Consider the following 16,001-nt stretch of genomic DNA (forward strand, 5'->3'; position numbering starts at 1 on the left):
CCCCTCGGCGGCGCGGGCGGCGCCCAGGGGAGGAGGGGGCGGCGCGGCTCCCGGCCGGCCGCGGGCGCCAACTTTCCCTCTCCCTTCTCCGGCGGGACCGGCCTGCCCGCGCCCGGCCGGGCCTCAGGCGTGCTGGAGCGCAGCGGCTGCCGGCAAAAGCATCTCGTCCGCAGCCGGGCGCGGCACTGCCGCCTCCCCGCACCTTCCCGCCTCGGCAGGTGTGCTGCCTTGGCTGCTGCGCTGCTTGCTTCCCATCTGCATCTTCCCGACTTTCTGTTTTTGTTAGTAAAATATACCGCTTAAACTATCAAAAAACGGGGTACTTCTTGGATGCAGACTAAGTTTTAAAACTAGGGGAAAAATACAGAAGTTTTAAGTACCTAGGGACTAAGTGTTGCGCTGGAAGTATGAAGAAATGGTGCTGCTACAAAACGATGAAGCTAGCATGTGTTTCAGTTTATTGAAGTTTTAATAAGCCTGCCTGAATACGTGAAAAAAATCACTGAAGCTTAAATTGCGAGTGTAACGTTACATTAATGTAGCGTTGTAGGTCAGCAAGATGAAAGGTGTGGTTCTCATAATTATCACAATGCCTAGTATGATGTAACAAAACCACACACCGCAAAACTGTGTAATTCATGACTCGACATGGTGCAGGTATACCATTGTGATAGCGTTGGGTTTTTTAATCTCAGATTCTTAGCTTTTCCTATACCGTGCATCACACTACACCAGAAAAGCTTACGGGAAATAGTTCCCCAAAATGAAAGTTCATAAGTCATCTTACGCATCCCTTGAGTGCATTATCAGCCTTTAGGTGCCACAGCCCACAGGGTGTCAGAGAAGATACAGCCCTGCCCGCGTGGTCTGTGCGTTTCTGTTTGAGTCCTGATCAGCAGTTTTGCACAGAAGGGAACTTTATGTTGAAATACCGTAATTTTAAATAATTCTATATAGCCAGTATTCATTAATTTTACCTTTTTTCAAAGTTAGAGCGTTATCGATTGAGCACGCCCACATTTAAATAGAGCATGTCATTTACCAGGGCTTCCAGGGCACGCATCTGAGGCTCTGCACATGGTGTCACAGAAGCTGCTGATTTGAGTACAAACTGCTGTGGTATGATGTAAGGTTGCTCGTGCTTCATTTTTAATGTTTCACCTCTGCATGACAACAGGTTGAACTTCATCTGCTTGTGAATAGAGGATGTGGCAATGTTATGTTACCTGTATGAGACAGTGGGAAAATCAGTAGGGAGTTGAACCAGTGACACCAAAGTTTTTATGTGAAGGCTCAACTCTGTGGTTTGGTGTGTGCAAGGAGCTCCTGCCATAGCCTAAAGGATGACCATCTATGGAAACTCACCAGATAAGTGCTCAGCCACAAGGTGATCAACCTTTCTGAAGGCAACTGGGAAATAGAGGACTAAATGTCTGAAGAGGAGCTTATGTTGGAATTACTTTTTCAGGAGGATGATGCAAACAGTGTCCAGCTTTTGCCATCATACAGGCCTAGAAATGTGCACTGAAATGTGTTGCTATAAAAACTGTATTTTTTGGCATATGGAGGGAAGAGTAACATGCCATGTAAAAATAGATTGCTTTGCACATTCAACATGTGCTTGCAGGAATAAAGAAAACTTGATTGAGTTATATTGCATTATTAGTTTAAACTAAAGTGGGTGATTGCTGGGCAGACGGTGTTTCAGCACAGATAACAAACTTGATGCTGCAAACAGCTGTGTGTGGGGAGGTGTATATGGCACAGGCTCTAGGTGGTCTGGCTGCTGCCTGCAGTGCTGCTGCTCTGCCACATCTCACGGGATGGGTTAATTGTTCACATCATCAGCAGAGTGCTGCTAGGAATGTGGTTGTTTCTCAGAGCTGTACTGTGTATCTGGAAAGTGGAAGCAAACACTTAATCAAAGGATTTTTGTTTTTGGTCAGCCTTTGGAAAAAAACTCAGCTTAGCATAAGGAAATAGGAGAAGAGACTATGGGAAGAAAATGATGCGCAGGAATTCTCACCTGAACATGAAGTACTTCTCTATCCTGTGGGAGCCTGCTCACTGGAGCAAGTTGCCCAGAGTGATAGTGGAGTCTCCCTCACTGGAGATACTCAAGAACCATCTGGATGCAATCATGTGAATGACCCTGCTTAAGATGACCCACTGTGGTCCATTCCAGCCTTACTGGTTCTGTCGTTCTGTGAAACACTGTTGTGGCATTCTGGAGGCATTTCTGAGCAACTCTGCAGCTGCTTTCTTTGCTTATAAAACCAATGAATAATCATATTTTTATGAAATAATTCAGTGTATAGTGGTGTAGTTAGGGTTTTTTTTTCCACCTACATCTTAGTGATGAAGTAAGAAGATACTGGTTACTTGAAAGAGTATCACATCTGGGAGAGTTGTGGCCATTGGATGAAGTACACAACTCCAAGGTGGTGCTGGGTGTGCATCAACACATCAGTTTCTTTTTGGGTTTTGCATTTATAGATCAAAGACTAGTGAAGAATTGGGCTCACTTGGAAGCGCTGCTCTGGGGTCTTTCATAAGGTAGGCCAGGCCCTACTGGTGTCCTCTGCAATGAGACTGTGTTCTGCAGTCCATAGCAATACTACTAAACAGTGTATTCACATTTTCTGTGGCTCACAGCTGGAAATGGATGTTGATTTAAAACTGCTGATTTGTAAATGCTTCTCTGCCAGCTTTTTCTTCAAGTACGTTGTCCAAGCAACCTGAAGTGCCGTTACCTTCTCTGCAAGTGTGCTGAGAACGGGGGGCTTTTAGCCTGCCTTGCTAGGCTGTCTCCCTGTCTCTTGGTTTTGTCTGCTCTGACACCTTGCAGTGTAGTTTGGTTGACTTTTCTGACATCTCTAGTCCAGGAGAAAAAGGCCAAATTGACTACAATTAGCCAGATTCAGACTGTCAAATGGAAAGGACTCAACTCCCCTCAGTAATGTCAAGAGAGAAGCAAAAAGACCCCCAAACCCACCAATTCTGAGCTGCCACATACTCAGCTGTGACAACACAGCAAACTTTACTGCATTTCTGCAGTCCCATAGTGTCTTCAGCTATGATGTTGGGATCAGCACAACTGCTTCCACAGAGTGTTTCTGAAAATATACTTTAGTCTTCTGGGGAATTTTGAGCTGTTCATAGAATTTCCCCCAATTTGTTTCTCCCTCGTCTATCTGCAGCTGAACTGCACTCTAAAGAGTGGAGTCAGGTAGCTCCTTAGTTGCTAAGATGAAGTTTACTCTGATGCTGAAGGACTGATATTTAAACTGAATCTCTTAATCAGACTTTGACAACATTTATTTATTTTAATTTTTGCATGGTACTTGTAGTAAAATACATTAAATCAGGTGAGGTTGCTGTTTGCATGAGGCACTGTCTGGTCACTTGGTTCATAGTAATTGCTGACATGGTGTATGTACCTGTGCAGCTCTTTGGCTGATATGAGCAATCCTGCTTCTCCTGAGGCTCATCAAGCATTGAGGAAAGAGATGCAAGTGAAATGAGCATCCAATCATGTGGTGGTGGGCTAGAAGAGGTGAAAGAGTGGGTAGAAAGAGAGACAAAACAAATTTTTACCTAGATATTTTTACCTAGACATTTTTACCTAGAAGTAGAGTTTGAGAATTGTATTTCACTGAAACTGCTAGAATTTGAAGGGAGAGAAAAAAATGACCATCTGCTCCTACAGTAATTGCACAAAAAAGGTGATCAACTATTGCTGAACATTTCATAGCTTTGCAAGAAGTCCCAGCTTCAATGGACAGCTTTCAGTGGAGTATTTTTATAGTATTGCTGTTGGAACTGGGAGCTTTTCCTCAAGCTTGACTGATTCCCAAATACTAGGATGGGTCCTGCAACAGAACAGTACTTGCTATGGGAGCAGAGGCAGCTGCTTTTGTAAGTGGTAGGATTAGCAGGAAAAATAAAACTTCCTTCATAAAAGAATAATTGCAGAAGACAGACCAAAACTTTGCATATAAAATAATACCCATCTGGAAAGTTCAGGTCATAGGGAGGGAGAAAGAGTCTTATGAATTTCCATGTTTGGTGGTTGCTTTGACATCTGCTGCCTGCAGTAACTTCAGTTCTTAATATTATGCAGTCAAGGGGCCAGATTCCTCAGCAAAGAGCTCAAGTAGTTGGATAAGCCATTGGCTGAATGCACGTGGCATTCTTAAAGTTGTCACTTTCAATATTTTTTCAGGCACACTAATAACAGTGCGGTGTCCTCACCTTGATAGTTACAGGTGTTGAATGATGCTCTGGCTGTGAGCACATGCTAAAATGTCATTTGGGGTTGCTAAAATGTGAGCTTTGCTTCCCACTGCTGTGTCGCCCAGACTTGGATGAAGTGCAGGCTGACAGAGGTGGCAGCTTCTATATTGGAGATGACTGCATGTTGTGTTAAAGATGCATAAGAAGATGCAACTGTTTTATGTTGCTAAAGATGAGGATGAGGGGCTACACACCAGCATCTATGCAAGGCCTGGAAAACCTAAGTCTGTATGACAGGTTGTGTTCACTTAAAGCTGAGCTCTTCACAAGAGTGTGAATGTAGTTTAAGTGGCTGCCATCATGTCACTTTCTCTCAGCATTTGCTCAATGTGTAATTTAACATTTGGAGGTGAGGCTGGCTGTTTTGAAAGGGTGGTAGATCTTAACCTAAGGCTTTTTACACCAGGAGTGGTGTGGCAGGTAGGTACATGGAGTGCTCTCATCAGCATCTGGAAATCAGAGGACAGACCCATGCTTACTTGCCACTAATGTGCGTCCTTGCAAAACAAACAAACAAATATGTGCATTTGCCTCAGCAGGAGTACTAATTATTGTTTGTGAAAAGCAATTTACTACTATTTAGCTACATTTAGCTAAAGTTCATCCTCTGCCCAGTACTTCTGCAACTGTAGTTTTTGTTTCTTATTTAAAATGCATTTCACAGCGAAGTGGAAGGATCTGTTCTCCAAGGATGTTGGTTATTTGCTTTGGAAGTTAGTATGGTGAGGACGGCCTTTCTGTTTCAGGAAGGTGTTTCCATCAAATAAAGTCTTTTTTTACTAAAAGATCTAATCAGCACAGTTTTCTCTCACATGTAATCTTGAGCAAAGCAGGTTTTTGGATAACTTTGCATTTATAAGTATGGCTTCTTTTGCTCTTTGGGTTTGAATATAGATTGTGATAAAATAGAAATGTGACTCTTGTAATAAATTCTAGAATATATTAATTGTATGGAGGAAAATGGAATTGTCATTAACTTAGACTAAACCATAATTTTTTTCATACTTCTGTGACATTACATTTTTTCTTGCTCTGAGGTTACCAAGTACAGGGAGGATAGGGTATAAAGTGTTTGATGGTATAAAGCCTGTGTCATATATTTTCTGGGAAGGAAGGACTAAAAGCAAACATCTGTGAACATGCTGCAAACTGATTTTTCATTTTTAAGATTGAAGGTCTCACATAAAGCCAGCAGGGATCTTTCCTTTTTCCTCTGCTTGCTGGAGTGGCTTTGAGTGAGACCCATTGTAGTGCTGTATCCATATGACTGGCAGGGATTGTTGTTCTTGTATGCCAGCAGGTCTACAAAAGAGCTGGAAAATGAAAACCTGAAGAAACACCAGGTAACTTGTAGCAGTGGCATTACGCTTCACTTGTACAGGACATAATTACCTTTGTGGTGAAATTTATAGTGATTATCATGTCTGCACTTCAGGCTTTGAGAGGATGTTTTCATAGCTAATCTCCAGTTCTTATGAGAACTGTAAAATAATCAGGTGTCTGGCAGTCAAATTATCTTTTTTTCACTTCATCATTTCTTGAGGAATATGAAATTGTATTAAAAAAAATAGTATAGTGAAAAAATAATTTGAGGGAGGGGTGATGCCAGGAGATGAAGAAACATCTGTTCGATCTGAGACAGTCTTACTTACCATTCCTTCCTCTTCTAGAATATAATGTAAATGTAAACGTAAACAAGTAATCAGAAATATTTTGTGTCAAGCTGCAGAATGCTTTAATGCAGAAGAAGGAAGCACTGCAGGCCTTCTACTTGCAGTGTATATTTTATGTTGCTTCTGAATCTCCTTTATTTTCTTTATTTATAATTATTTTTCTTGAATAAGCTGTTTTTCACTGAGAATTAATTTTATTTGTCTGTAGTAAGCACCAGTTATTCAAAATTTGGATGATAACCATCTAAGAAAATAGCTGCTCTGTACACTTTGAGAAAGGCAGAGACAAAGATTTTAGTGTTAATTTGAAATTGTGACAATTAGAGAATTGATTTGATAAATCAGCTGTGTTTAACAATAAAGGGTCCTTGGTTTTAAAGGACTGTCTTAGTGAATAACTTCACATTAAAAATTAAACAACCAATTCCTGTTACCCGGTGTCTAATTCTATCTTGAGACTTTTAGAAATTATTTGGGAGAGTACATACGGTTTATTATGCTATAGTTACGAGATGATGCACCAATATTCAGAGCTGTAGAATAGAAGAAATATTCCAGTTTATGGTTTAATGACTTTTTTTCTTGGCTATTAATATTTGTTTTCCCTGAATTCTTACAAGGCTTCTTCTTAACTTTTTGCTGTGATAAACAAGGAGAATGGATTTTTTTCACCAGAGATGCTGATGACATTGCACTTGTTGTGTCTCTCCTAAGTGCACACGATGGAGTATATTACTACTGTGCAATTCTATTTCAAACGCTACAATTCATTAAAGACTGAACTGACTTAAATAGGTGTTAGTTGTATCTTTTTAATGTTCCCTTTTGTGTTACAAAGGATTGAGTAGACATAGAAGAAGAAATTTACCGGTTTAAGGGAGAAATTGAATGGGATTTTGAGGCCAAGTTGGTCAGTTTTTTATGGACAAAGAGATCAGAACTTGATTGTGGATGAATTTTGAAACATTTCTTCTGATTTTGAGAAAGATTTCACTGTGTGCTGATAAAGGCCATCTTAATTATTAAGATTTTTTTTTTGGTGAAAAGCTGAACGACTGCATTTTGAAATACTGGAATTGCTGAAGCTGGTCCAACAAAATCTTTTTCTAGTTTTAAAGAAAATTTGGACACTTCTGAGATACCTGCCCCAAGTACTTTGTAAAGCTTTGATTAAGCTACAAATGTCTCAGTTATGAGACATTATGGAAATTTTTTTTTCCATCGTATTTTGACAGATAGTAAGTACTCTGTGGATAAAATTTGAACCTCTAAATACCCCAGTATGAAGTAGAAAGGAGTGTCACCTGCTTCTCCAGCAGTGTGTAATGTAGTCACTATCTTACTTTCTGGGAATTGTCCCAATAGAAGCCACAACCCAAAAACAGGGAGGTGGTACATTTAGGATGCAAGAGATCCAGTTTCACTGCTATGAGATACATGAATGTTAACTCAGCCCCTTAGGGACACTCAGTGTCGAAAACAATGGTATTTAATTATTTCAGTCATTTATTGTGACGTAATCCTGCTGTGTATGTTCATCAGAGTGTGTGTATCAGTGCTGTGGGAGTGACCTCTAAATTCATTTAAAGGTTTCGTGTAGACTTCAGATGTTTGCCTGCTGGCAGGTGAAAGCTGCATACCAGATTACTGAAGCCTACCCTTGGTTCCTTTGTCTTCAGATCAAAGGACTGACATTGATACAAATAAATCTGATGACAAACTTTTAGGGAAGCCCTTGAAGTCTACCTGGTTGTAGCAGTATGTTGGAGTGTTACAGCTTTTGTAACTTGCTGTTGAAGAGAGTGCTACCTGATGGTTATACTGGGTTAACTAGGTGATGTGAGAGTTGATAAGATATCAGTTTTGATGCAGAAAATAACAGTGAATTATGCACGTACTCATCTCTATTTCAGTTTGGGACCAGGGAGCTTTTTTGTTTATCCTGTTAAGCTCTGGGAGTATCTGCAGAGCCTTTCTCCTGAAGAATCAAGTTTTCATTGTCTGAACTTTTTTATTTTTTCTTTTGTATAGAGTAGATTATGGAGAAAGATGTGGGAAAAAACCACTAAGGAAAACCCTAAATAACTGCTTTTTCCAATAAATTGTTTTGGGCCATATTGCAAGAGCTTCCTGCTCACTTAATAAGTATGTTAATGTGAATAAGATGGATTTGTGGAAGGGGAGTGAAAAATTTCCACAGCAGTGGCAGCACAGAAAGGGGGAGAGGCTCAGAAGTATGCTGCTCTGTGTGCCTGGGCTGAGGGTTATTCATCAAATGCAGAGTGCCATGGATGTGGCAGCATAGACCAGGCAGCTGACAGTAACAAATTCACTAAAAATTGCTGGTAACTACTGTGATATTTGGAGGAAAAAGGAAAGCTTAAATGTGTGTAAAATAAAATCCATGGCTGCAGATCCTTCCATGGAGGAACCAGGAAAACTCTGTGATCCTTACTGTGGTTGTAAGTGCTCTGTGCTCCATGAGGCAAGGCAGTGGTGTGATGTGGTGAGTGAGGAGGGTGGGAAGATAATGTTACACAGAATTTTTTGTATGTGCTTTCATTTTTTCAGCACTTCTCTAGGGAGTCTTCATTTTCCTGGGCTCATTGTGACCACTTGCTGTACTTGAGAGAGTCTTTCTAGTTGTGCTGTAGGACTCTTTGCGCACAGTTGTGGCATTGGTAATAACTGTATTTTCTTTTCATCTTAGAAAATCTCAGAACCTGATTAAATACTCTCTTATAGATGAGAAATGCTGACACTGTGGCTATATCAGTCCTCATGTTTTATCTTCAGCAGCCATGCTTGACAGGGCTTCCAGACTTTGGTCTCTGTCTTAGGTGAGCTATCCAGAGATTTAACTACCTGTGCCTAGTGTTCTCATTTCATGTATCCAGAATAAGCCCTTTCTTCCTAGCAGGTTTTTTTTTTTTAATTTTTAATTTTTTTGGGGGGTGGTTGTGAAGAGCCTGCCATCAGAACAAAGCAAATACTTCATCTTTGCTGACAGTTACTATGGGGCAGTTACCCAGGGCTCTCTTCAGACCAGATTGAGTGGGGAGATAAAGTCTGTGTTGCATACTGTGAGTTGGGACATAGTTATATGCCAGGGAGTTTTAGTGGCTTGCCCAACCTGCTTCCAGAGCCAGGGTGAATACCAAGAGCTTGTTCAGGTATGAAACAATAGCTGAATGCACAGGATGGTGAAAAGGAATTTGTTGCTGCTACTTTCTGTGGATATTTTTGGTTGCACTCTTGTATTTTATTATTAAGTGGTTGGATTTTAATGAAATCTAAAAAAAGTAAATGCATTTGAGCAGCCTTTACCTGAAAGATTTTACTTCTGCAGCCATTTTCATAACTCTGAGTTAGAAATCATTGTGAAAGAGATGGGCAAGAGGTTCAGTATCTGTTCTTCCTATATCTGAATTGTTTATATGGCCTCAAATGCATTTCATTTTATTGAAAAAATATAATAAAAATGACATGCATTTATAAAATTAATGAATGTTCTGGAGATACACTAGATTAATTGATAGCTACATTTTTTTTAATCAGTGGTGACCTGACTTCTTCCTTTGTTTCTTTTTTAAATAGGAAGCGTCATTCCTGTAGCATTGTCACCCTACTTGTACTTGATCCCACTGACCTCAGAAGTGTAGTGGGTGTACAGTTAGTGAACCCCTCTGTTCCTGCTAATGGCACAGTGTTCCAGCCACAGGATTGCTTACTACCACCAAACATTCTGGAAATGAGGGAATGCCTTTTCTCTGACCCTGCCTATATGGGAGGCATAACATCTGCATTTGGAAACCAAACCCCTTTGCTCTGCCCCACAAAGCACAACCCCTTAATAATGGAAAGGATTGGACTTTTGCCCACAATCTTGTAAGTGGCTACGAAAAACACTTGATACCTCATGAATTCAAGACTGAGCCCAAACACACAGTTTTGCAATTGCTTGTTCTGCAATAGCAGGTGTGCATACATATTGAAAGCCTGTTAGTATTTGCTCATAATCTCTGTGATGTTGTGTGACTAGAACCATAGCACAGAATTGAATATACAGCTCTCTAGAAAGTATTGTCAGCTTGCAGGGTGTAATAATTTAAAATTTATTATGTGCTCATTGTATGCCATTAGACTTGCTATATCAATAATTAGGAACAATTCATGCTGATCTTTCTGCATGTAATTTAAAAATATTGATTGTAATTGAAGACCAGGTTATTGTTTCTTTCAGAAGCCTGCAGAGCTGCAGGTAGTTGGGAGAAGAGGGAACTGAAGAGAGGAGGTTGGGAAAAGCCCAGATAGTAGTTCTGTTTTGGGAAATTGATACAAGATAGTAAGTTGCAGAGGTAGGAATTAAAGACTCAAACCTTACAGTATCTGTACTTTGGGAAGACACTTGTGAAGGATTGTTCATCCTTTCATGATTGAAAAAACATCATACAAATCCAGGGTTGGAATTTTTTTTTCCTTGTCTGTGTTGACCTGTGGAGCAAAGTTGGACTTTTACACTTTCTTCTGTTCTATACTACTATTCACCCCCTCTCATCACCTGACACTTCTGCTTAGCTGCCAAGCCCTGACTGGTGGTATAAGGAAAGGGATTATATGGAGGAAACTCTGCTCCAGCAGGGTTTAGCTTTTGATAAAGAATTAAGCTCAGCAGAGCATTCTGCTGTACGTGCACACAGACCCCAGACCGTGGTGCTTGGTGCCCCAAAGTGGTTTAGCCTTTGCAGAGAATGTACCCATCCAGAGAGGTGTTACATGTGCATTCTGTGGTACAGTTGGTGGGTACCTGATTTAGGCTTTGTAGGGAAATCAGAAATTGCCTACTGTTCTGTTACTGCTTAAAAAAACCAAAGTTTAAAAGTCTCCATCCGGTGTCGGTGCTCACCTGGTGCTCACCTTCCGACTGTTCGTTCTGTTCCCTTCTCCTGGTGCTCCACAGGTGAGTGGTTGATCGGAGCCTTTCTCATGGCTGCTGCTTTTCTCTCCTGGAACCACTGAACCACTTCATCCTGTGAAGTCTCAAAGCCTTCTTTTCTTGTGAATACTGATTGTTCTAATTTATTTATTTTTGGTGCTCTGTAGAACAGGTGTAGCTTAGGAACAAGACACTGAACATATGCGTAATAGGATATAATGTACTTGTGTTGTTCAGGCCTCTGTATTAACCAGATAAATACAGAAGCTGCCTGAGAAAATAAAGAAGCAGACTGTAGAAAGGAATAAAGATGAAAAAACATGGAATTGAAGCAAGGGAGAAAAGGAGTTTGTGAAAAGCAGAGGAGTCTACTTTCTAAAATGAGGTCTTGGTTGGAGTTTTTGAATCTTGTAAGCCAGACATTACCTGCCTGAAAAGAAACCATGTTTTTTCTTGCTGGGCAGACACATGTCTAATTCTGGAGCAGGTGTACAGGCTACTCTCTTTCTCCTTACTCACTTTGAGGCTGAATGCTTGGGGCTGTTCAGGCTGTCTGCCTCAGGCATGTACTTGATGAGGCTCAGAGCCCTTAATGGATGTTTTAAGTATCCTTAGTTCATTGCCTACAAAGTCATTATCTAATTTATCCTGAAAACCTTTCTTGTTTATATTACTAAATGCATCCTGATACCAGATCAATTCTATGGGTTATTGTAGCTGCCTTTTCAAGCTACCTCAGTACCTCTTTTGAATTTCCCTTCATGCAGATGACCTGTCACACTGCTGATTTTTATCTCATTTTGTGTAGATCATGTTCCTTAAGAGCTACATTAATGATCTAGATATGGATAACTTCCCTCTGTATTTTCATTTTGAAGCAGAGCTTTACATACCTGAGAACTGAATTATTTTGCTTGGCTTTTCTGCTCAGGATGCTGAGCACTGAATGCTTAGTCCAAAAGCATGGTTCTGTTACTGAATGTGTGTGCTGAAGCACTTCTAGTAAGTAAGCAAACTCCTTCTCAGATATGTCATATCCTCTTCCTGTTCTTCCAGGAATACTGTAGACTTTCTCTTAAGCTCAGTTCTAAAGTCATCTTTTTTGGAGTCCTGGGATTTGTTAAATGTTGGGCTGGTAGCCCATCCTTCCTAAACGAACATTATTTTGTTGCTATTGTAGCAGAACTGACTTTTTGCCTTTTTTTTTTTCTTCTTTTCTTCTTTATTTTTTCCTGCTGTTTTCTCTTACCAGTGATTGCACAGTAGAGCACCTTTCTTGTCAAGATCATAAAGGTCTTCCTTTGTGGGTACCCTTTGGTTGCTTTCTACCTTGTGGCGTGTAGGTAGCTTAGTAGAACAGACTTGTTAATGACAGCTTGTTTGGGAGGCAGTCTGTTTATGTGGACTTAATCTGATTTCCTCACTGTGACTCCACTGAATCTTCCCACCTTTGAATGCCTCTCGTGTTAAGCAATTGAACATCTTTATTGGTGGCAGTTTTTAGAGTCCAGTGCACAGGGCTGATGATAAGCACTCAAGAAAGCAAATCTATTGTTTTGAGTTTGGTCTGTGTTTTTTTTTCCCCCTGACATTTTATGAAGAGCAGAATATAAGCATTAGGGCCATTGCCAGAAGGTTTCACTCTTGTATTTGGGTAGATACAAACCTGATTTGGATTCCTTTCCAAGACAGACTTTTATTTCCCAAGTATCTGAGACAGCCCCCATTTGAAAGCACATTGGACAATTCTGTGTTACATATTTTGAGCCCCACAATGCCTTAGACCGTGGCAGAGGAGCTGATTTCTCTCTGTGTCCTTGCAGTGCAGTGGAGTAACATATATTGTTGATTACTAGGAAGATACAGCTGAAGTCTCACAGTCCTCCTGTCTCATTGCTCTCTACTAGTTGGTGTGGTGTCATGATTGTGTGGTAGGATGAGGAAAAGGATTCCTACAAACAAAAGAGCTACTGAGCAATCGTGTCCTAAGCAATACAAGTTTATGTGGGCAGAACGTACTTCGAGTTGAGCACATATCCCTGCACGTTCCATGAAACACAGCTTGCCCGTGTGATACCTCATGGTGAAACATCATATGGGCAAGAGGGAGCAGCTGATGCTGAGACACCAGCAGGGTTTGGTGCCTCTGGCTGTGTCCATGATTTCAGGGCTGTCCATCCCTAAGCAAAGCGCAACTGTTGCACTGCTCTGTTTGTAACACTCCCAGGTGTCTGTAGATCCACAGTTTTCTTTACTTTGGGAGGGGAAAAACAGTGATTTGGGAGATGACAACATGTACCCTAGTTTTGCATAATCATCATAAATACTTTTGTAGGGGGATTGATATGTAGGAAGTGCTGACCTCTTCACCATCTGAAAACTGGTGGTGTGTTGTGGTGTCTCATTTTGGTTCTTTGTGCTTTTTATAATTGACATTTATGGTTTACTAAAACAAAACTGATCCGTGGTACTAATGTGTAGTACTTTTGCAGACTAAACTGAGCCTGGCAGCTCTTCCCACCTGATGGCCTGAGGAAAGAGAAGACATGGTAGATCTGAGTGGAGGCAGCTCCATCCTCTCTTCTTGAATGCTGTTTCTGGAGATGGCACAGAGGAGAGCACAGAGCTGTTTCTATGCTGGAGAAAGTGTTTAAGAGCATGCATACCTTGTGATTTGTTTGACTTTTTAATGTAGTAGGAACTTTGGTTACCAAGGATGTAATTTTGTTTCTGATGCTTAGGACATGTTGTAAGGATGTGACCTTATGAGAATGGTTTGAATAACACTTTTTCTGTCTTGGGCAGGTGCAGAGTTCAGCAGCTATCTTTTTTGGAGGAGAACAGAGAAGCATCAGTATTGCTTGCCACAAAAATGTAGTAAAAATGAGATATGCTGCAAAGTGCATGTTTGCCAATTGTGTTCAAGTGCTCAGATAATCATACTGATGGTCCCAGTTTAAGGAGTTAGATAAACAGCTCAGTGGTATTTTGTGGTATTTAACATTCAGTCTTGAATTTGAGAATCAGTTGTGGACATTTCCTGAGAAGCAGCAAGCTTCTACATGTTTTGTGATCTGCAAGTCTCATGCTGAGTGTGTATATGTGGTTGGGGCGATTCTTATCATTTCAGTTTTTGAGGGAGCAGCGTATACAGAGGTCCCCTGATGCAGAGTACAGACTTTCAAATAAATACAGTCTTTTCCTGGTGATGTAAACTTGTGGTGTCAGTTTAACCATGCTATTTTGAACTGGTTATAGGATAATGAAAACAGTGTTCTGTGTTTCCTGAGTGTGGGTTACCAGCACTGCACTCCATATTTAGCTGTGAATACAAGGTGTTTGGATTAAGTTTTCCTTTTCATCATATATGCAGTGTTCCCAAATATGTAAAGGTGCCAAATATGAGTTCTAAATATCACCAGTGCCTTACCACTAGATAAAGATTTCTGCTTTGTTTCCAACTTCCATAACTTCTCTGCATACAGTTTTAAAAATAGTTGAGCTAGATCAAGGATTAGGAGTCCTGTATTTTTATTTGCTATTTCTGACTGCTTTCACTGACTATAAGTGAGCAGATGAAGCATTGTCTGTGAAAGGTAGCCAGCACTTTTCTGTCTATATATGGACCACAGAAGAAATTAATCTGTTTATTAATTACAGTGTAGAAGTGGAATTTACATGTTTTGGTCTCTATGTAATTGTGAACCAGCGTTATTGGTGCAGATTCTGTTTAGTGGGGTAAGGGAGAGGCTTTTTGCAGAGCAGATTGGAATAAGATCCAAAATATTTGTATCTATACAGCGCTAATGGGTCTGAGGTTTTGTAAGGTCTGTTACTTGTTCTGCCATCTAATTTCTTCCTTTTTGGCTATTTCATTTGGTTTAACAGATCTGAAACTTTTAGCTTCAGCAGTGATAGTGTAAAAGAGAAAATAAGAAAGTGTCAGCTCTATATGATAGTCTTGTGTTTGGGGTGTAAAACAAAGGGTTTTTTGGTGTTTTGTTTTTTTTTAAATCTCTGCCATCTTTCCCATTTCTACAGAATCTTTCTACAGATCCTAAAACTGGTGAAAATACTAATTCTCATTTTTTCTGCATCTGTCCATGTCAGTGTAGAGGTGAAAACATTTTTCTAGTTACTTGTCTGATTCATAAGCATTCACCTTGGCTTAGTTGGGAGGAGGAAGAGAATACATTATTGTGAAAGAAAATGTTTGAGCTCCTCAGCAATAAAGTAAACATAGCTTGCACTTAAGCAGGAAGAGTGTTGGTGGATAACAATGGCAGAATTACAGTTTAATTGGTTGACTGTAATAATAAGCATTAGTGTTTGGCAATGTGTTATTTCCATTTAGAAATGCAAGGATTAGATGGCTCAGCAAACAATGAAGGAGAGGTGAAACCAGTCCTGGGCCAGTGGCAGGGCTGGATCTTCTCCTCCTTACAGGAATTGTTGCGAGATGCCAGGGAGGTGTGTGGGCAGGAAAGGTTTGTGCACATAATTTGCAGCTTTCAGAAGCAAAACCTTTGGATGATCCATGACTCTTTTGGATGGAACACGAGAGATTTCTCTGCTGCAAAGATTCCATTGAGGATATCAGGAGATCTAGGCTCATAAATAAGTCTATACATAAATCCAAACATATACATGCATGAAGAATGTTTACAGTTCCTTTGTCTGCATGTAAATACATGACATGTAAATAAATATTTTGGTTTTGGTTTGGGTAAGAGACTGAAGTGCAACTTCCTGTTCAAAGAGGCATATCACAGAATTCAAAAATGGGTTTACTCTAGAGAGAGTAGCTAAATACCTTCTATTTCTGATGACCTTTTTCTTTTATTTTTTTTAATTAACAGAGATAATAACTAGACTCTTGACATTATTTTTTCTATACTTCAAATCACGCTGCTTAGGCTTTGCTAACTATCTCAGTGATAACTATCACCTTGGTTCTGAAGGAGAAAATCTTAAATGGTTCAAATATGTGGGCAGGTGAAGATAGCTGTAGATATTTATCCCAGCAGCCATGTATTTTAACTTCTAAGCTTTGTGTTGTGTCTGTGAGCTTTATTTCAGAGCAGTGTCTGAGAGAC

The 16,001-nt window shown here is 40.2% G+C and overlaps 1 protein-coding gene across 1 annotated transcript in view; it reads left to right on the forward strand.

Moving 5' to 3' along the window:
* The window catches only part of JAZF1 (JAZF zinc finger 1), a 188,462-nt gene that overhangs the window by 796 nt on the left and 171,665 nt on the right, over nt 1–16,001 (forward strand). The gene's annotated exons all lie outside the window — the stretch shown is intronic.

Source organism: Passer montanus, unplaced genomic scaffold (genome assembly GCF_014805655.1).
Source record: "Passer montanus isolate IOZ18808 unplaced genomic scaffold, ASM1480565v1 scaffold10, whole genome shotgun sequence".
NCBI lineage: Eukaryota > Metazoa > Chordata > Aves > Passeriformes > Passeridae > Passer > Passer montanus.